General features: G+C 36.7%; 1 protein-coding gene and 1 long non-coding RNA gene across 2 annotated transcripts in view; one reads left to right on the forward strand and one right to left on the reverse strand.

The window, feature by feature from the left end:
• Positions 1-22,631, reverse strand: part of Ttc29 (tetratricopeptide repeat domain 29) — a 478,601-nt gene that overhangs the window by 300,631 nt on the left and 155,339 nt on the right. The window lies entirely within an intron of this gene.
• Positions 2,348-20,872, forward strand: LOC138826864 (uncharacterized). Its single transcript, XR_011371881.1, has 4 exons — positions 2,348-2,525; positions 13,758-13,865; positions 20,486-20,607; positions 20,726-20,872. It is a non-coding gene; the product is annotated as an uncharacterized lncRNA (long non-coding RNA).

Here is a 22,631-nt window from a genome sequence, read left to right on the forward strand (position 1 = left end):
TTTCTGGACATACTCGTGTATTTACTTAAACTTCTGAGAGTTATGGAACTGACAGACTTAATCCCTTCTCACCACACTGAATGCTTGGGCCCTGCCATCTGTGAACCAGTGGCACAGAACAACTTCAGGAGAAACTACACATGATGAGTCACTCTGTGGCCCATCAGAAGATCATTATGTAGTGGCACTGGATCACACATTTGCTTTAGGCAGCATGAGCTTCCAAGGCAAAATTGTATTTAAGAGTTATGCATTTCAGGGGGAACTTAGAGAAAATGTCACCAGTCTTCACCCAGCCAATTGTCTTCACTTGTATATCACTCCCATCTCCATGTTAAGGCAGGAGACGCCCCAGAGTGTTTTACTGAAGGAACTCCAAAGGGTATCTATTATCACTGCATCCCTCTTGCTCAGGGCTATACTTTGGTTTGAAGGGCAGTATTTGTGTTCATCTGCTCATACTTGGGGTCCCTGTCTGCCTGCCTTCCTCTTCTTAGCTGGTCTTGGTGTCTCTGTTACATTTGGGATATACAAAAGATTATGAAAGTTCAAACTTATTAGGAAAAATTAGGTCTGATGGTCTGAGCACTTACAGTACTTCCAAGTCATGGAGCTTAGAGAAAACATACATGCACAGTTGTAAATAGACAAGGAAGTGCATGTCCAGAACTAATGAGTTATAGCAGGAGAGATCACGGTGGGAGAACATTCAGACACACTGGGTCATAGGTCATGAGCCTATTTTATAGGTCAAAATCTACACCCACCAAGAACAGAGTATAACATCTATCTGGAAAATACTCTCTTAAAGAATGTGCTTCCAGCATTTCCTTGGAAGTATAAGTAAAACCCTAGGGTTATCATCCAAGGTTTATGTGATGAAACACAGGACTGTGAGTCAACATTATTCAATGTCTTGAAGAGAAAGAGTGTGCATGGGAGCTGCTCAGATAATATTTGTTATTAAATATCAACCAAAGATAAGGATGAAAAAAATTATGTTATCCTATTGATTCAACAATCAGCTACAAATTTGTTTGCCCCAGACTGAAAAGAACTTAGAAAGAATCTAAAACTTAGGAAATGTTCCACATTTGTACAATCCCTAATTTTAGTTTTTTCTGTTTTATTGTCACTTGTGATAGTAAGGAAAATGCAGAACATATTTTTATTATTCTTTGTCAGTTTGAGGGCCTGAACGCTGGGCCTGGGCTCTGTCCCTCAGCTCTTCAGCTCAAGGCTAGCTCTACCACTTGAGCCACCTTCCTAGCCCCTGCAGAACATATTTAAAGTCGACAAATACTCTGTGAGCTTTCTTAATCTGCTCATTCAAAAAGCTGACAGTATCAGTGTAGTGGCATCAACAAGAATGTGTTCAAGATGAGATGATTTATACCAAGAAATCAGGCTGGGACAATAAGCTTTCAGGCAGGGATATCGCTATAAACACTTTCTGGAATACTTACTTTAGTAGTTCAGAGAGGATGAGTTCAGTTGGAAAGAGGAGGCTGCACACCATCTTAGCAAGTTTGTAAACAAAAAAGGTATTGGAAAGGAAATGACACTAACCATCTGAAACTGCCAATGATATAAAGCAAGTGTAGAAGCTGAAAAACATGTGACTCATGCTAATCACTTCTTAATAATAACTTTGTCCAAAGGCATTTCTCCAAAGCTATTAATGAGAAATTATTAATATAGCAATATAATTAATAATTATTTGCTATTATCTGTAATGTGGTCACTGCCAGAATTATAGACATGGTGAGCCCTAGCAAAAGGGTTTGGGAATAGAGCGAGTACCCAGCCACAGTGAAATGGGATCCAGTGAATTTAGAGTCACTATAAACGCAAAAATATAGTCTGTGTATATACTTTACAAAATGATGTTAACACCTTTATGCTTTCATGGTAATAGCTCTGCAATATCTCTATAGGAGGAATTTTCATTCACTTACATTCTCCTGTGGAAGTAATAATTCATATGATTCCACAGAGTATTACTTGTTGCAGTACTAGACGTTCAAGATTGGGGCAGGATGGAGAAGTTTTGCAGCTATAGGGTGCACCATTCCATGTAGGCAACTGAGAGGAGTATGTAATGGAGACGGCAGCATCACAAAACAAGAAGAGAAACGTCAACATAACACCAGACCATGATTTCAGTAAGAAGCAAACCTTCATTTACTCGGCCACTCAGGTAAGAGATTGTTCACTCTTGCAGCATAACCAAGCTCAACCTGACTAACAGAGGGAAGCGTTATGACAGTGGGGCTGCCATCATAAAACCCTTATTTTGGCACGGTGTCAGGCAGCAAACAAGCTGACTCTACAGACTGGAATTACAGTGATCTGAGCTGTGCAGTGGGAAAACAGATTGTATACATGTTATTGATGATCATGTGATAGACAGACCACAGCTTGCTAAGTCAGAAAATCGAGAGGAAGATGGAGAAAAGAAAATCAATCCATCGGTATATGCTGACTAATATGGGCTGCATTTGGCAAGTCGTTACACGAAAGAGGTAAGCTCAGGAAAGAATTGGCTAGTTTAGAACACCCAAAATAAAGTTTATCTCAACAGTCAGCTTCATCAAAAAAAGTATGTTTTCAAATTTCTACAAGAGAGTTTACCTTATAACATGAAGCAGAATGACACTAACTTAAATCAAATTGCCAAATGCTATTTTAAAAGAAATATTTATACTTCTTGGTATAGGGAAATGAATAGCACAGGAGAGAGACAGAGACACAGACAGACAGACCGACCAACTGAGGTGAAGAGCTGGGAATTAATTAATGTAGACATTATTCCAGGCTTTCAGAAAACCCTCTTTGATTGACTGATGCTATATACCTTCCAGCTACAACAAAAACTGTTGAAAGGCTAGTGAATTTTCATATCAAGAAGGAAAATAAAGGAAGACTAATATCCTCTAGCTTTCTCTTCCCAGGAGAGGATATAGAAATCTAAACTCAAGAACTGAAATTTTCTTGCTAGACCAAGCATAAATTTTTTGATGGGCAGATTTGGAGAGTGTTATCTGGTACTAATTTCAGCAAGCTGAACTTAATTTTCTACTTTGGGAGGCAATGCATGATAGTCATTGTTTAACATCATTCCTTTTAGGCCTCAAAAATCTCCCTAAAAGAAATCTTTTGGGAATTAGATGCCTCACAAGATGCTAAGTGCTAAAAAGAGTGAGTTTGGACTTGTGACCAGTGGAGTCTCTTATGTGTCTCAACAATTGCTTTGGCCAACATCTTTCTTTGAAATTATTTTTATTATATGATTTTTTAATTTAAAAATAATCTTTAAGTAGTTGTACTTAAGGGGTTTCCATTCCACATGTCAGTTTATGAGAATAATGAATCTTGATCAATGTCATCCTTTCCATTTGACCACATGAAAAACAGAAAATCTGGTCAGAGGTAGAGCCATCTGGCAAATCTAGAATCTGGAAACAGGGTGGGAATTGCCATAGGTATATCCTGAATAGACTAAGAAAGCAAGGAAAATGTTAGGAAATAGAATAAAAGACCTGAAAAAGAACTCAGAGATTCATGTCTGCAATTCTTCCACTTATACGATTTGTGGAATAAGGCACTCTTTGACTTTACATTTCATTCCTTTCTTCCAACAAAATGAAGAAGTTGGGCTTAATTTTGAACTGCCAGTTTAAATACCTACAAGGATCCAACAGGCAATCTATGGACAGACCTAGACAGAGTGAGGAGGGACCCAGCAAAGAGAAAATTCCATGTCTCTAATCCCAGAGACCTTAGTAGCATAGAGCAATATAGGGTATGAGTTACCAAATTTCCAACTGCTTCAGGAGACACTAGAAACCAAACATTTTATGTAGAAATCTAAATATACAAAGCTAACTTAATTTTTTAACCATATTCTTGTCCAAACCAAAAGTATTTGTTGGTATCATATGGCCTAAGATTACCATTTGTCCCTTAGCCAGTCAGATAACTATCTCTAGCTAAACCTTTCTTGAGGCTCTTTCATCTTTGAAGATAAATTTAAACTAATTGCCTGATAAAGTGATGTTTTATTCTCTCCGACTATAACCTCTTTTGCCTCATTTTCAGAAGGTTTAGGGGTGAACTTCCATATGCTTTCCTTTCTGAAGACTTGGCTTCCTCCCGTTTCCCCTAAAATAAAATTTATTGGAACTGTACTCCAAGGCTTCTTCAGTGCTAGACCACAAAAGGCCATGCCTTTCCTTCATTCTGTACCAATTTGTTACAACTGGAACTGTTAACAGCACCACTTCTGGAAAGCCAGTCCTGAGTTTTCCACATGTTTCTAATCCCTTTGTCCTAGATTCTTTTGCTGCCTTCTCTTTTCTTTCCACTTCCTACATGTGGGTGTTCTCTGCGTCTCAGCTCTCAACCCTTGGCTATTCTCTGAGTTCTCATCTCTAACTTCAGCTTGGATCAAACATCGTTAGATCAAACATCATTAAATTCATGTGCACGAACAAATAAACATCTCCCAACCTATTTCTTGAATTCCAAAACTCCATGTTTAATGGCCATTTGAACTTTGCTCATTCTGCAAGTTTGACAAGCTCTACATCTGTTGATCAATTTCCTCTAAGTTTCTCTCTTAGGTTCCTCTTGCTCCTAAAGATGCCCTACTCTTCATCCACATACTCTAAGTTAGTTTCCATTATCTTTGTCTTGTCTCCTATTCTCAATATTGGAAATACTTCCTCTTTTCTAAAGAAAGTTCCTGCTCTTACCACTTAGGGACTGGATAATCAGTCACATGTTTCTTACTTGACAGATCTCTCTTTATATTAGTTTCCTATAGACAGCATATAGTTGGGTCTTGCATTGTTTTCTAATACAACAATCTCTGCTTGTGTCATGTCTTTTGATATTTTAGGATAATTACTGATAGAATCTAAATCTATCTTTTTTCTAGTGTTTTCTATTTCTCAACTGTTCTTTTTTCCTCATACCTGGATTACATAGTTTTGTTCTAGTGTTGGCTTATTAATTCTTAAAATATTGAGTTTTGCAAAAAATTACACTATACATTTAAATTTTACTATAAATGTTGTAAAATAATGTTACTTGACACATATAAATATATATATTATGTGTGACATATATATATAGTGACATTCTGTGACATATATATATGTAACATATATATATATATATATATATATATATATATATATATGCACCTACATATATCACTACCTTGTCCTCTGGATTTTACAGTTTATAATAAGAAATCTATTATATTCATCTGTCTGCTAAAAGTAAAATGTCTTTTTTTCTTCTTGTTATCTTCATTTCAAATTTTGTTTCATTTTATTTTAGGTATTTATTATGCTCACAATTTTTTTGCTATTTTTGTAGCATTCTCAGTCCTCATCTCTCAAAATATTTCTTTTGCCTTACTGTCTGTCTTTTTCTTCCTTTCCAAGGTTCTGATTACATATATTACATATCTCCTTTTTGTTTTTCTTTCAGTACTGGAGTCTAAACTCAGGGCCTTGTCTTTGCTGGACACATACTTTACCACTTGAGCCATGCTCCCTGCCTTGGTCATTTCCTGTTAACCCACAACTTTCAGATGTCATTGTTTGTTGTTTTCCTTCCACTTTTGCTTTTAAGTTTGGATAATTTCTATTGGGTTATCTTCATGTTTTCTCATTCTTTCCTCATAAGAAAATGTCCTTTTCCCCCCAATGTAGATATTCCTAATATAATTTCAATAATTATTTAAAGTTCTTGCCTTGCTCTTACACCATGATCATATTTACATTCACATTTGACTCCCTCGTCTTTTGAAAGTGGGTCAAACAAATCACATACTAAAAGTGCATTTTCTTATTTTTGTTTCATAATGTTTTAAATGAAGTCAGTAATTACAATGTAGGAAGGCAGAAACTGAGGTCATTAGTATTTATGTACCTTTTCTTGAAATCTATTTGAGTGAGAGATGAGTTCACTTAGTTAAAATAAGCTGAGCCTGGGTTTACTTCAATGTAGCTATGGCTTCAGATTCTCCAGTGATTGATAGGTGATTTTTTTTCTATGTTCAGGCTCACCCTGGCTTTCAGTTATCACCACAAGCCAACACCACAGTAGAGGTTCCTCTACACACTTTTCTGCTCCTGTGTTTGCTGATTACCATTGCTATATGATCAGTGGTAGGCTTACAAGGGACTTCTCCTTTCCCTAGCTCAGCTACAGTTTTAGGCATGGCCTGTGCTCCTGGGACTTAAGCTAGGATTTTTCAGCATTTCTGCTCTCCTTCCCATGGTAGGCCCATACTCCACATCTGCGCTTTATCTTGGTCAGGTTTTCCTGCCCCCCCTAGTAGAGGCAGACCAGCACTGAGTGTCCCTGCTGGAAATGGAACCCAGGCTTCTTTCCTACTTTCCTGCTGGAATTGAGGGTCTGTTCTTCTATTCTTCTCCCATCTACAGTGATTCCTCATGCTCTAAGCATAACAGGATTTACTCCTGCTTAATGGCGGAAGGATTTTTAATGAGAAAAGAGACCAGAAAAGGGGTGAGAGGTTTCCCCAGAATACACAGATCACCTCTTGGATACCTAGGCCCCTAGGTAAGGTGGTCTTTGCAGTCTTCTTCCTGTCCTCATAAATATCCAATGAAGGCTAGCAGAAAAAAAATTTAACTTGCTGGTGGGTATGCTGTAGTCTGAATGTTTGTGCATTCCCCTGAAGTACTTATATTGAAATCTTAACCCACTAAAAGTTTGGACTCTGGAAGCTAATTAGGTCCTGAGGACTATGTTTCCTCAATAGCATCCAGGCCTCCTAAAGGAGGCCTGAGAGTGCCTATTTCCCACCTCCACCATGTGAAAGTACAGCAAGAAGGTGGCATGTATGAGGAACAGACCCTCACCAGCCATCAGATCCATTGGTGCACTGATCTCCAGCTCCCTAGAATCCAGAGCTATAAAAAATAAGTATCTGTTGTTTATGAGTCATCCAGCTTATGATATTTTGTTATAGCAGGATGAATGGACAAAGACAGAGTGGGAATTCATTTATTTCAGACCAGCATGCTAGCCACCCGAGCCTTGAACAGTGAACAGTGTTTGTATGGCACCTGCCTCTTCACCTCAGTAGTCCACACAGGTCTTATGCAGGGGCTTGTCAATCTTTGCAGTTTAGGTCTCCTTCTGACCTCATCTTTCTAATACAGGCTGAAGAACTGTTACGATATTGGAGTATGTCTGACTCTTTCTCCTTGTTAGGGTTGGTGAAAATGACATATTCTCCAGCTTTCCACATTGCAGGTGCATATGGAAACTGCAAGCTTATTTTTATTTTTTAATAAACATCCGACACTTGTTTTATTTTCCTTAGGCTCTGGAGTACTATGTAGGTGACTTTATAAATGCATTTAACAAGTCTCTCGTGTGCCAGTTATCTTCACACAGGAAGCACAACTCTTGTCATGGTATTCAAGTGCAGACTCTCACAACTCAGGAGCTTTAAAATGAGACTTTTAATGGGCTCTTAAAGAGACGTTTAAGAATTAGATTTCTTAACCATCAGAATAGTTATCAAAGAGAAATATAAAATATAGATTCTTCTCCACTCATGATGGGGTCCTTGTCCTGATAAGCTCATTGTAAGTTAGAATTCTGTAAGGTGAAAATACATTAATATATCCCACCTATCCAGCATGTTAGCTTATCCCAGCCTGCCTTAAACAGACTCAAAACACATCAACCCACAATGGGCAAAATTATCCAACACAAAGCCTATGTTACAACAAAGTTAAATATAACCTATCAGTTACTGAATAGTTATATAATATATCTACATATAGCAACACTGTAGAATACAGTTACTTCCTCTGTCATCACATGACTGACTGGGAGCTGCATTTCCAGAAAACATTATGCCATATATACCCAGACTGGCAAAAGTTCAAGACATAATACAAACTATGGGTCCGACTGAATGTGTATCACTTTTGTAATACTGTAAAGACAAAAACAAAAACAAAAACAAACATTAAGTTAGGAACTGCATCCTGCCATTGAAGTCCTTAACAGTAATCTGCAATTCTACAAGGATCTTATCATCATACTAGCTAATATATGAGTTGAATTTAATGTTCAGTGACTTGAAAATATGTAAGAGTAAAAATAATCAAAAGGGTTTATGAGAAGTCATGATATAAATCCCAGACTTACTTAGAACATTAAACTAATCCAAAAGTCCTTTGACTTGAAATGAGCCATAAATCACCAGAGAGACTGGAATTTGGAAACAGAATTTAAAAAATCATCTAACTGAAGCATGTTCTTCTGGGAAGTACCACAAAAGAAACAGGGGATTTGTATTTTTCTGAGTCAAGTCAAATTAGCTCTGTTATCCTCCCAATGGTCAACAAGGTAATTCTTCAAAGGCCACAGAAAGTATAGGTTATATAAACCAGAAAAGGCTTTCATTTTAAATTGTAAAATAAATTTGTCCTGAGATTACTTTTAAATTTTCTTCATTTGCTGTAATTAGAAAGATTAAAATTCCAAACTTTCTTTGGAATAGAATCCAAATATATCAAATCTTCAATTTAAAAAAATTGGTTTATATGTGTGTATGTGTGCCAGTACTGGGGCTTGATCTGTCAGGTTTTCATGCTCTTCATTAGCATTTTCACTCAAGGCTGGTGCTCTACCACTTAAGCCACATCTCTACATCCAGCTTTTTTGGAGATAGGGACTTTTTTTGCCTGGGCTGGCTTTGGCCTCAATCCTCAGATCTCAGCTTCCTGAGTAACTATGATTAGAAATGGGAGCCACCAACACCCAGCAAAATATTTAGTGTTTTGCCACTATCTTTAAGTTTTAGCTATCTGTTAACATGATAAATTTTTTTAAAATGTGACTTTTGTCCATAGTTTCCCCGCCAAGAGAGTATCTGTAATGGAAAATCCTCCAAAGCAAGTAGCTCTAATAAAATGCAGCCCATGAAGGACAAAATAGACGTGTTTGGTAAAAGTCCCATCAGGTTTAGCATATCATGTTCTCTCTGCACAAAGTAGGCATCCTGTCATTCTCTTAACCATGACCTTGAGTCAAACAGGGGAGTACCTCTCATTGTCATGGAATGTAAGAACACTGAGGAGAGCCAAAGGCATTTTCCAGAAATGTATTTCATCACACCATGATATCTGCAAATCTAGTGATGTCAGATTCAAGTAAAAGGCTAGGATGTCAAGCTGGCAGCCTGGTTGAGAACAACCCAATGTTCATCCATTAGCAAGACATTGAAGAATCTCTACCAAGCACCCTTGTGGGTATTTGGGATACAGCAATAAACAAAATCATGATGCCTACTTTTCTTTTTAATCAGATAACATTTTATTTTAAATTCAGGATCAGGAAGCCAGTAAAGGGGTGTCTCAAGCACAACATGTTTGGTTGAATTTGTCCTTTTTTTAAATGTGGACACTTAAAGTGCAGAATTACTTTGCACCCAGCATTACACTCAATAGTCATTCTTCACCAATGAGTGAGCATTGTTTAGTGAAACAAAACATTTAGAATATTTCTTGTTGAATCAGAATCATTTCAAAGATCGTATTTTAATGACATCTAAATATACTTACTTAAAGTTAAAAATGTAGAAATCCAGAAGGCCTTGAACTCCAAGTAAAATGCTAGTGATAACCATTAGTGGTTCTTGCAATTTGAGAAAGAGTAAAAGAAATATAAAATGATGCCAAATTTTGATGTTACATTCCATGATTTGCCTGTAAGTCTCAAACTCAATTACAAATTGAAAGGAATTGAAAAACTGGAAGAGAAGGAGGAAGAAAAGAAGGAGGAAGAGGAGAGGAAGAGAAGGAAGCATATACTAAGTACTTCTACTATGTTGTTTGTTCTCATAGAGCTTTTTATTTATTAATTATAAGGTCAATGACTATCCTTGATCTATTTTATAAACTGGTTAAACTTAAAGGTTAGTCTTACAGAAATATTGAACAATAAAGATCTAGGAAGAAAGAAACTTCAGTTTTTGAAAAAATAAAATACCTAGTTTTTCTTTTGCTTCATTCGAGATGTGGATTTTCCTCTAGTTCTATCTTAGCAGTAAAATAATAATAATTCAACTATGGCTTTTAGAAATGCAGGTCAAGACATTCTTAGGACACTAGAAACATCTTGCTCCATTAAGGGAGTACAATACTGTATGTGCATAAGAAAACATCAGCTCCTGACTGAAGGCATTTTGTTCTGGAATAACAAGATCTTACAATCTTCTAACTATGGAAAACAAAATTATGTAAGTGATCTCCTGAATTAATATTTTGCATGCCTGCCAAAATTCAACCAAAAATCATCATTTTAATTTACTTCATAACATTGCTACAGGCACTTGAATCCTTGCCAAATATTACTTTCTATGGCTTTCAAACCACCAAGAGTTCTCAGCACAATACACTGTGGGAACCCTGCAGAGGAGGAGCAGGCTCTTGACAAATGGGACTGAATTGATTTAAGCCTTCCAATTAAGAACAATTCCATGGGTCTAAAACATCTAGAGTAAGAGAGAATGAGAATATATATATATATATATATATATATATATATATATTTATGTGTGCACACACGCACACACACACACACACACACACACACACACACATACATACATATATCCCAACCAATCAACACTTGGACTATCTCATCTCTAATTCTAGGAAGATTAAATTTAGACAACTTTAGCTACTATTATTTGTAAGTTTCATCCACTAAGGTGAAGAATTAAATTCTGTATTCTGTATAAAGAATTTATTCTAAGACAAGATTTAACTTACTTAGGCACAAATAAACTTTCACATATTATAAATATGATATACTCTGTCTTCAGTTCTGTCCTGGAACTCAAAATAAACTGAAGACTTTCTTTTCTTGAGCTGATCCAAGGAAAAGGACTGTAATCTTTTATTGACCAGTGGAATAGGAACCCCCACCCCCAATCTCTAACTGTGTGTCTCATATTTCCCATGGACTTTAAGACAGTGGTCAATGCATTGAAACCCTGTTTTTTCACAGCAGCCCTGCCACTCCTTCAACCATACTTAGGCCGCAGCTCAGAGTGAACTGCTCTTTAGCCAAACTTCCCATGCTTTGAAGACAATCCAAGGATTACTCCCAGGATAGGTGTAATACACAGATTTGTTTCCATTGAAATGAGATCTGTTCATTCTTTCTTACCAGTTTAGTTTGCGGATAATTTTCCAAGGGCATTAAATATACAGGAATTTAATTATTCTGCTTGATCAACCAATACTAACTCAGCTGATATTAGCACTGTCATTGCCTCTGTAGCAAAGCATCTACAGAAAAACTCAGGCTAGCTAACAGAAAAGATAACACAAACCACCATCTCTGAAACACAGATTTCAAGAAAGAAGAAAATAAACACTGTTATTAAAATGTGGGAAAAGAGTGTCATTCTTTCATAGAACTCATTATATGCTTTCAATATTGTTCCATTTCATAGTTGGAACCACTGAAATCTACCAACAAATTTTCTATTTCAAAACAAGAGTATTCTTACCTGAGTTTTGTTAGGTGGATGCCTTGAAGTAGCTGAATTATTAAAAAATAGCCACCATATCATCTTCCATGAAGTATGCATGTGTTTACAAGTTTAAATATATTTATTTATAAGTTAACATTTTAAAAGTTTGTGTGTATGTAATGCATCTATCTCTAAATATTTATGAGTGCACTTCACCATTAGGTCTAGAGGTAGGGAGGAGTGGAAAAGTCTAAGAAATATTCTAACTACAGAAAACATATTCAAGTGTTAAAGTTTTTTAAAAAGGAATGAAATTGATATACTGATTCTTTCTTCCTTGCTTCCTTCCCTTTTTTCTTTCTTTCTTTCTTCTTTTACTTCCCTATTTCCTTCCTTTCTTGCCTTTCTTCTCTTTCTTCCCTTTCTTTCTCTCTCTTCTCTCTTGCTCTTTCTTCCTTTGTTTCTTTCTCTCCTTCCTTCCCTTTCATTTCTTTCCTTTTGTTCCTTTCCTTCCTTCCTTTCTTTTTTCTTTCTTTCCTTATTTGGATTTAGCATCTTAGGCTCTCACTCAGTTTTCTTACATATGGCTGATTCTATCTCATTTAAGACATACCTCTAGTCCAAAAAAAATTTTTTTAGTGTATGTGCTTATATTAGGACTTGAACTCAGTCTCTCTACTCAGCTTTTCTACGCAGCATTCTACCACTGAGCCACATTCTTCACTTTTGATATTACAATTCTTGATTGCATTTCAAGGATCTTTTGGCTTTGGAATTAAAGGAACCTTCCAACATTAATTATGAATCATACCAGAGGTTATAGGCTGTTAGAAAACAGTCTAATCTATGGAGGCTTGTAGCTATGAAGTAGGGAAGAGAACTTATGTTCTTGGCAAGGCTTAATGTAGACAAACTCTCAGTTCTTATGTCCAATTATTTAGGCTTCTTGGGTGTTATCTTTTGGGTAAGAGGGTAAGTTTCCTAGGAAAAGAAAAGGAAACCTGACCTCATAGTTATAAGATTAGGAAGTATGAGAGCAGTCTGGGCAGAGAAAACAGGCTTTCTGGGTAGTATCACAAGGGGAAAATCACAGCAGATCTGGGATGAGTGTTCCCTTCCCTAATCATGGGCTTGGAGGTATCTGGTATCAGATTCCTGATTGTCTTGCTGGTTGATTTTTATCTATGACCTTTGCACTGAAAAATCTACTTTTCTCAAGAGCTGACAGATATTCCTTAAGATCTTTTGACTTTTTCTTACCATTTTCTGTTTAAGCAAGTGAGAGGAGAAGACCAATACAATAAAAACAATGATGAGTTCCCAATGGAATGCTGGGGCAAAGCACTGTCCACAGAGCACACATCTCTGGTCCTGTTTATGCTGTTTGCACATGTGCACACCTGGTTCAGGCACTGTTAACTTTCATATACCTTGAACTCTTTGGCTTTATTTTCCCTGCTTTTAATCACAACATCACAGGAATGTATCTAGTTCATTTAATTAGAATACACTTCCAAGTAAATCCTACCCTTGGACACATGAGCTGAGGAGTTTAACATGTACACAGTCAAATATTGAAACTTTTGTTCCTCCTTCCAGTTCTGAAAGGTGCAGGCTTATTAAAGAATTTCTTCTTCTTAAAAGTTAACTACATTTAAGTGTATCATGTGGTACTTGAATACACAGGTACATACACATTATACACAGAAATATGTATGTATGTATGTATGTATATATAAACATACTATATATCCCACTATATAGAGATGTTTAAATTAAATCTGTCTCCTCTAGAATTTATAATTTCTTAATAATGAAAACTTTCACATGCTTTTCTTCTAGCTTTTTGAAATGTACAGTACATTGTGGTAGAAGTTTCTCTTAAAAGGAACAACTTTCATAAATTCTGATCTTATTTTTAAATTACCATAAAAATAATGTTGCAGAAGCATACCACCTAACTATCATTTTTTGTGTATTCCTTCCATTGTTTTTGCATGCTTTGGGTATCATAATTATATACATAAAATATTATATCTTCTTGCCCCACAAGTTAAATAATATTGCTACTTTCTATATTTATAATTTTCATTGGATGAATAATATTCTACTAGATAAGTTAATAATTTTCTCATTTGGAAATGTGTATTGCCATAAAATGTTCAACTTTATGAACTCCTTTTATTTTTTTCTGCATACTTCCCAGATCTAGCAGTGGAACCGTAGAATTGCTGCAGCAAAAGAATGTCACCATCTTTTGTGGATCTGTTACTCTGACTCCTCAAACTATGGACAGTTTTCTGTATTCTCCCAGGTAACTAGCTTCACAAAATGCTGGTTAACAGTCTTGTCCTAGTTTTCTTCTCCTAGTTTTCCCCAATATACTGGGAATCCCCACACTTAAGGACAAGCTCCTGTGCCAAGGAATGACAACAGGAAGCATATGTAAGCCCCGCCTGGTGGCTCATGCCTATCACCTCAGCTAAGATTGGAGACAGAAATAGGAGAATCACAATTCAAAGCCATCCTGGTCAGAAATTAGCAAGACCTGATCTCACAAACAAGTCAAGTGTGGTGCTTCATGCTTATGGTCCTAACTACTCAGGAGACAGAGGCAGGATGATTTTGGTCTGAGGCTGACCTGGATAAAAGTTTGAGATCCTATCTGAAAAACAAGCTTAAAAGCCAAACAAACTAAAAGACCAAGCTGTGGCTCAAATAGTAGAACACCTGAGCAAAGCCCTGAGTCAAATCCCGAGAGAGAGAGAGAGAGAGAGAGAGAGAGAGAGAGAGACAGAGAGAGAGAGAGACAGAGAGAGAGACAGAGAGAGAGAGACAGAGAGAGAGACAGAGAGAGAGAGAGACAGAGAGAGAGACAGAGAGAGAGACAGAGAGAGAGACAGAGAGAGAGAAGGGTACACGCATTGATCGAATTTGGGCTAGCTCAACAGAAAGACATAGCCCTCCTGTGAGATGCCGCTCGTGCTTGAGGTCGCTATTCTTTGCTGGCCCTGACCTCAGGGTGGAACTCATTGAATGTGCTGACCCAAGATGGAGCCTCTCCCAGCTTCCACCTGCCACCACCCCAGGCACCGGCAGGCATCGCCATCTGTGGACAACTAGCCTGGGCATTGCTGTCAGCACAGAGCAAAAGTGGGAGCCAAAGTTTTACTTCGTTCAGTGGAAACACATTGTCTTCTCTCTTTTCTCTAGTGTTTACCAGAAAGATATTCCTCGATTCCACTGGGCTCCCTATTCCCACCAAACAGCCCACAGTCTTCTCTGTCCACTCAGTTCTCCTAATGCATATTTTGTAAATAGTTCATGTGGTATCACAATCGTCACCAAAATGTTAAACAATTTCCCAAAAGAGATGTCCCAATTTATGTGAAGGTATCAGAGACAGATAGAACTTGATTTCATAGCATTCTTGGTAGCCCTGGATATTTTTTTTTAATTTTTCTTTTAATTGAGCAATGACAAATACATGAAGGATCTAAGCTGGCCTCAAAATTTCTTCTGAAAATAAGACATGGCAGCATGAATGGGACCTGTAAGTCACAGTCAATTATCTGCAGGGCATTTCATGGGCATTGCTTCATTTAGCTTAAACAACTACTCCCCTACCCCCAACCAATAAGTGTTCTCCCTCACCCCCTTTGACCTGGAAGGAAAGGGAAATCCGAAGCCTAGCTTGTCCCATCTGTAGCCTTGCTGGGAAGTATGGGCATGATTCCAACCTACGTCTCCCTGAATTAACTACTCCCGGGCCATTATGCCAATGCAGCTCAGAGGACTAGGGCTGCAACTCAGTGTATTTTCCACTCCATTCCACCTCGGACCATCCACCCCTGCTCATGTCACACTGGTCAAATGCAGTTCCAATGGTCTAATCAGTTAAACTCCAATTAATTAAACTCAACTATCCCACTGTCTCCCAAACTACAAATTTCAACCTTACTTCCTTCAAAAACAGCCAGCAAAGTATTTTTGTTTCTACTCCGCCATTCATATGTATTATTTTTCCTCTAGTTAAAAAATGTTTTTTGTATTTGTTTACATCATTCAATACTTTGATAGAACCCACGACTTGTAAGTTTTAAACAAAATTCCAACCTTTGAGGACTCACAAAATATTACTTGATTTCTTGAGGTCAAAAGGGAGAGAGAAGAATGTATGCTCTTTGGTCTTTAGAATCTTTGGTCTCTTTTTTTCTGAATAGCAAAATACTTATATAATAGCATTTCAATATCAGTTTAAAAATAATCAGTCCACCAGGAGTCGCATGATAATATTGCCATGAAGACCCTTTCCCAGGTATACCTAGTTTTATACTGTTAGCCTACTTAATACAAGTGGGTTATAAAATTACAGTGGTTATAATGTTAATTAACAAAGAGATAGAGCTTAAAATTTCTCAGATGATACAAACTGAACTAGACCTTGAAAAGCAGACCTACATATTAGCTTCTAAACCCAGAAAAATATGCATACAATATGTTTGAGCTGTACACAGCAAAAGCATATATCTCAGATTCACTGATCTTGATTCATAATAGGGGTTAAATTACACTGAATTTTTTTTATTCCACTCCAGCCTCTCTGAACTACTGTGTCACTTATGAAACATTCTCAAATTAATTACACCCTTCTTAATCCTTCAATGTTTTGCTCAAAGGTCAGCCATTTCCTCAATGACTTTGTTTTCATATTTCTGATCATTTCCTGTTCTATGAACATAAATCATCTTTGCACACCCTGAATTCCCCAAGCCTATACCTTTTACAATAATTCATCACACTGCTATGCACCTCTCACCTTCTGTATCAGACAGCACTGTCTCGAAGCTCCTACACAGGCCCACACAAGTCCATGTAACTAAAATAACACAGTTAAAATAATGTAGGATACTAACAGGGAAATTTAAGATTTTTTTTCAATATAACTTTTACTCCTTAGCAGAGATTGGAGCCAAATATATCTCTGTTCTTTCCAGATGTAAACTTTCTCTTGATGTTTTCCTCCCTATACATGAATTTAAACCTGATATGATTAAATAAATTTCTTTCTTTTCCTCTTACAGGTTGAAACTTTTCACAGAAATTAACAATGCATAAAAATAAGATATTTGGCCCTTCCCCTCCACAAATTATACCAACATCAAATACAGTGAAAGCAGGGGTTATACCGTGGGGGAGGGACAGGCAAAAAGAAATCATTTAACTAGGGATACAGGTGGACCCATTGCAACAATGAGATTTACAAGTCGTTATGTCAAAAAACGAACTTTACAACTTGGGGAGGGGAGGATCGGGTTGGGGAGAGGAGGGAGTATGGGAAGGGATGGGAAGGGGAAACAAAGAGGCGGCAACAATGCTTGATACGAAATGTACTCATTATCTTGCCCATGTAATTGTAACCCCTCTGTATGGTATTCTCAAAATTAAAAAAAATACTTAGATATTTGGAAGTAGAGGCAAAAAAAAAGATATTGGGGGGGAGAGAAGAAAGAAAAAAGAAAAGAGAAAGAAAAAAAATTAACAATGTAGAACAAATGAACACAGATTCTGCCCGCAAATGAAGCAAGATCAAATGACAAGAGCTGAGGCTGCCTCAGATTTCTTCTGACAGCCCCAACGGGAAGCCTATGTTCAATTACACCATCAAAGCATAGAAACAATACTAAATAGGCAATAAATACATAAAGCATAATAATACTGTGCTTTCTACATAAACAGGTAGGTTCACACAAGTCCTTTCTATATCATGAAGTTTTTAGAATTCAAAAAGGATTCTCTCCTCCCGCCTCTTTCTGCCCCCATCCTTATTTGGAAATAAGGAATCTGAAATCTGATAATAATCTCTAAATTGTCCCAAATCATAAAAACTATTAACAATATTAAAATGAAACTAAGTTCTGCATCCATAATTTACCAAAAATGAACAACAGTATGCCTATTGCAGTAGTTTCATTGAACTGAGGAGACTTGAGACTTCGCTACAACAATATTAACATTTTTTAAAAATAGAATTACTTAGTAATGAACTCAGGTGATTGTGCTGAGCATCTTTGAGGATCTCTTAATTCCTCGAAATGAGGACATACTAAATAAGCCAAAATCTCATTAAATATACATAATGAAATGTTACTGATCTCTCTGAAATAACTTCCAGATTAAAAAAAGAAAAAGATAAAACAGTGTGTTCTAATGGAAATCAGTAGATTCCATTAAATATATGAGCCAAATTATAATTTGAAGAAAAAAATTACTGATTAAAAAGAATGCTTTTCATTGAGATAAGGGTGATTGACCCAAAACACTGAATTCTAGGACCTGGACAATAATGCATTTAGAGAATTTTAACAACCAGAGCCTTTTGACTGAGTCAGTAGATAGTTCACTGATTGAATCAACACATTTTTTCCTCTGTTTTCTCATTCCATTTTTTAAAGTGTAGATTTCTATTACTGCTTCCATAGGCATAATTACTGTAAGATGTTTAGTTTTCACTTGTGGATTTAAGAACCAACTCTGTAATATTCTCCCAAAATATTCTATTTACTCAAAAGAGAAGAGAATCAGATACCTTCCATTGGAATCACTCCATAATTACATAAAATAAATTTCTAGCCTAAAACTTAATCCATCAAAGAAATGAGGATACACAATGTAGCCACAGCAAATCAATGGGATGAGCAGAATGTTTTAAACTAAATTGAATTATCACTTAAAGCATCTCTTTTAGTGATTTTATAAAAATGTTAAATACATGTAGTACGATTAATGTTATTTATCACTACTTTGTTATAACCTATTTCTAGTTAGGTAACTTAGTTCAAAATGACTCCTTTTGTTCTTATAGTTTCAAAAAGTGAATGCAATTTTATAATAAAAGATCATCATAACTTTTCAACACATCTCTGGTTTCCAATAATTAAAGGAATAAAATGGCAAACATACAATTCATAGAATTATAATGACTTTCTTTTTTTTAATAATGACTTTCTTTCAAAACATTTACACCATTCTTCTGTGTCAGTGAGACACTTATAACTGATAATGATGAATCAGCATTTAAATAAATAAGTTAAGCTCTTTCTAAATTTCTCTTTGCTCAAGTCTGACAGGTACATCTCTTCACAGACAGAGAGCAACACTGTTCCCAGATGTCTCCTGTTTTCCAATCCCTGCTCTGCACACACACACCCGACACTTACTATCACATTCATGAATCAGCCTATGGCCCCCAGGTCCTATCTGGCCTCCTTTGCCTATAACTCTTAGGAAGTTTACAAATACTACTAGTCATTCTTTCAGTACACACACACACACACACACACACACACACACACACACACACACACACACAAACACACACATACACACACACACTTGCATACCTTCAAACCATCAACTGTTTCCTTACAAAATGAAAAATCCATTTAATGAGTGGCTCTGTACTCACCAGGCTGGTAGAAGAAAGGTTAAGGTGGGATTTCAGCGCGCACCACGTACAGATTCTTTTTCCTGGTTTCTACCTTTTCTCATCTTGTATAAAACAACATCCAGAACAGAATCCTGCTGCTCTTTACACACTGCCTCCAGACCCCTACCTCTGAGGAAACTGTCCAGTCACTGTCCCACTCAGAATCATTTTTTCTGTAACTCACAAGGCCCTGAAGACCTTGGGGGTACTGAGGGTCAGGTAGATTCTAAGTACAAATACTTACACAGGGGCCCCAAACTGCATACAACAAAGACACTCCACAGGAGGGAGATGGTCATCAAAAGTTTTCTAGAGACCACACAGGTTTCTCATTGGTAAATTTCCACTGCAAACCAGGTAACTAAAATTTAAGACTCACTGGATCCAACAATGCCACTTGAATGCCAACATGCTCATGTTCTGTATTTGCAGCTGCCCTTTGCTCTCTGCTTTTTTTTTTTTAGGAATAAGTTTTTTTCCACACAATGTAGTTTTAAAGTGCAAATAAATACAAGACCCAGTCACTGTTTGGATTCAGTGTTTTCACTCGGAACCTATGCCTTACAGATTATGACATGCGGCACACGGGAAATGGGATTAGAAAAGGTGCTGTGGCCATAGGGGTGTCCCCGGGCTGTGGAAGGCTGGGGAAATCCTTCATTATTCTTCCCTTCAGACTGAGGAAGCTCATGATAGCTATGTGTCACCTCTAATGTCATCGCCTCCCTCTCGGGCTTTGTCTCCCTGTCTCCCTCTTTCCTTCACTGTCTTCTCCCCCACACCCCTCCTCCTCCTCCTCCTCTCTCCATGGCTTCCAGGACCAAAAAAAGGCAGAAGAGCCTAAGATTGGATCCACCATTCCCTAATGAATTAATAACTATGCCCAGCCCCAATGCATGCTAGGAAGGACTTTTCAATTCCAAAGAGAGTGTTAGGAATTCTTAATAAGGTGTACATTAAAAGTTAAAGAATTGGGCTTTTTATCACGGTTATTCCTATGAAATCTGTTAAAATATTTAGTCTCTTAAGGGTAGTTTAATAATCGTTACATAAATCAATATTAATGTCAGTTAATTTTTTTAACACTCTGAGGAAAGTTACAATGGAAATAGCAAAAGATAATACTGTTTCTATTCAATAAAGTTAGAGTAGAGCTCAATCTATACCACAGAACTTGATGTAACAAATGCCTAAGTGTTCATATTTTTTGTCTTACACAAAGAAAGAAAATACTGCTGTGTGAAATTATAACCTAATCTACTAAATGAGGAAATTGCCATTTAGTCTTTATCCAAATATCCACTGACCAAGCTAAATAATTTTTCTTTATAAAGATTTTGTTCTGCAGTTCTTCCAGATTTTTATACTGAAAGATGAACTTGGAAAGACAGGAGAGTGAACCAGGAAAGACAAAAAGTACTCAAATCCATTTTGTAAATCTACAGATGCTCCTGAGAACTGATCAGAGACCTTCTATGAGGCTGTGCGGTCACCACCTGCTTGCTCCCCTTCCACATTCCCCTCTACCTGACTGCTCAGGATTTACATTTGCAGTAAACAAGATCTGGTAAGTCCCACACAGTCTGGGACTCACCAAAATGAGTTCTTTGGGCTATGGGGCTTGATAAAAACATTCATGGAATAATAATACCATTAAGCATCATTGTGTCCTCTTTTTTCTAAAGCTCCTGTCTTTAATTGCTTATTGAATTTGGAAGACAGAAAGCATGTGAAAAGGAATTCTGATAAGCATAAACTAAGAAGAAAACAAAGAGCTCATGCAGATACTCAGACACACAAAGGTACAACAATTTGCTCTGGACATCTTTTTGCCTACTGCTTGTTATTATTTCAGTGTGCAATATAGTAGGAAGATTAAATCTGCTGAAATATTATATCATAGAAATGATTTTATTAACCATCAAGTGAATACAAAATTATCAAAATTCAAATACTTTACTTGTAAATATTTACTTGAGGATTATAATACTAGGATAAATATTTTATACAATATAAAGCCTTCTTAATTTAATCCTTTTCTTGTGTGTGTGGTACTGGGGATGGAACCCACGGCCTCATGTATGCTAAGCATGTGCTCTACCATTGAGCTTGAGCCACACCTCCCCCAGTCTATATTTTTAAGTTCTAAAAAGTGAAATACATTAAAATCTTTCCCTTCCACCTAACTAGTTTATATAAAGTAAGGCAATAAGAGTACTTCTCCTTTCCAATACATGTTAATATGATTTTGAACCCCAAGCAAGTGAGAAAATACTATAGCGATGCATTCATTCATCATCCTGAATTCAGAGGGTCTGAAAGGCTTTTTTCAAGGGACATAGACACATGACCATACCCCAACAAATCTAAGTAAATATCTTTGCCTATCTACAAAGGAATAAGTATAAAAATATCCACAGAAACATTACCTATGGCATCTTCATTGTTAAGGTGGTTGAATTAAATAATTATAAAAATATTGAGTAATTTGTTCTTCCGTAACCAACTACATAACAACACTCTAAGGAATTCATCTCATCAGATTATTTGATCTCATCAGATTATTTGACAAAAATTAGAAGTCATATCACCATAGTCTTGTATTCATGAATGTCTGCAAAGACATATTTTAAACCTTTACATTATGGAGATGAAGCCATAGTTAGGTGAATTAAGAAATTCGTTTCTTATTATCTATCATTTCCCTCTTAGGAGACTGTCTAAAAATGGTGAAGAGGAAGAAAAAATCTGAAGATGTATTACATGCTATCTATTTTTTTAAGACTCTAAAATTAGGAACAGACCAACCAAGTCCCTAGATAGTTAAATGGTCATACCAGAAAGCTTATCTAAAATTCTTACAACAAATGGCCGCCTTAAAAGTTTCCAAAAAAATACTGAGAAGCATTAAAATTTTTTGTTGGTTTTTCTTCCCTCTCCCCTTTGCAATAGAATGAGGGAATGAAACATTTTTCTTGGACACTGAGTATAATTATAACTAATAATCTCCTTCTCCTTGGAGCAACATTCGTTGACGTTCCTTCATTTTAGGGTGGCTGGCTGACACAATTCAAATATAATTACTCTTCTTGCATGATAAACTTCAGCACCGTGAGCAAATACAGTATGTCTCATTGTCAAGAATGGCTAGACAGCGGCAGTGTAATGTAGACCTTTCAAGCCCCAGTGTAGCCCCCTGCCTTTGAAATCTCTGTGAGATGACAAAACTGACTTTCATTTCCCTTGGACTTTCTCAAGGTACCCTTATTAAGAAAAAAAAAGCCTAAAACCCATAAATTTAATCTACTGCCTGCCAATCACAATGGTTTCTGCTGTCAGACACTCATGATACATAACCACAAAATTTAAATGTTATTGTTTCATACAAGAAGAAAATGTTGCTCATAACTACTCTAAACAGTCATGTGACAATTCAGTGAATTTTCTTTGTTTCCTTTCTCCGCCAAGAAACAATAGCAAATGCTGGAAACAGGAAACCCATGGGCCAAATGAGGACGGAATGATACAATAATAAACTCCAAAGTAGACCACATTTCCTAGCTATCTTGGGAGAAAAATGCATGACGAGCG

The sequence above is a fragment of the Dipodomys merriami genome, unplaced genomic scaffold (assembly GCF_024711535.1).
Source record: "Dipodomys merriami isolate MVZ:Mamm:240054 unplaced genomic scaffold, mDipMer1.0.p SCAF_15, whole genome shotgun sequence".
In the NCBI taxonomy this organism is placed as follows: Eukaryota; Metazoa; Chordata; class Mammalia; order Rodentia; family Heteromyidae; genus Dipodomys; species Dipodomys merriami.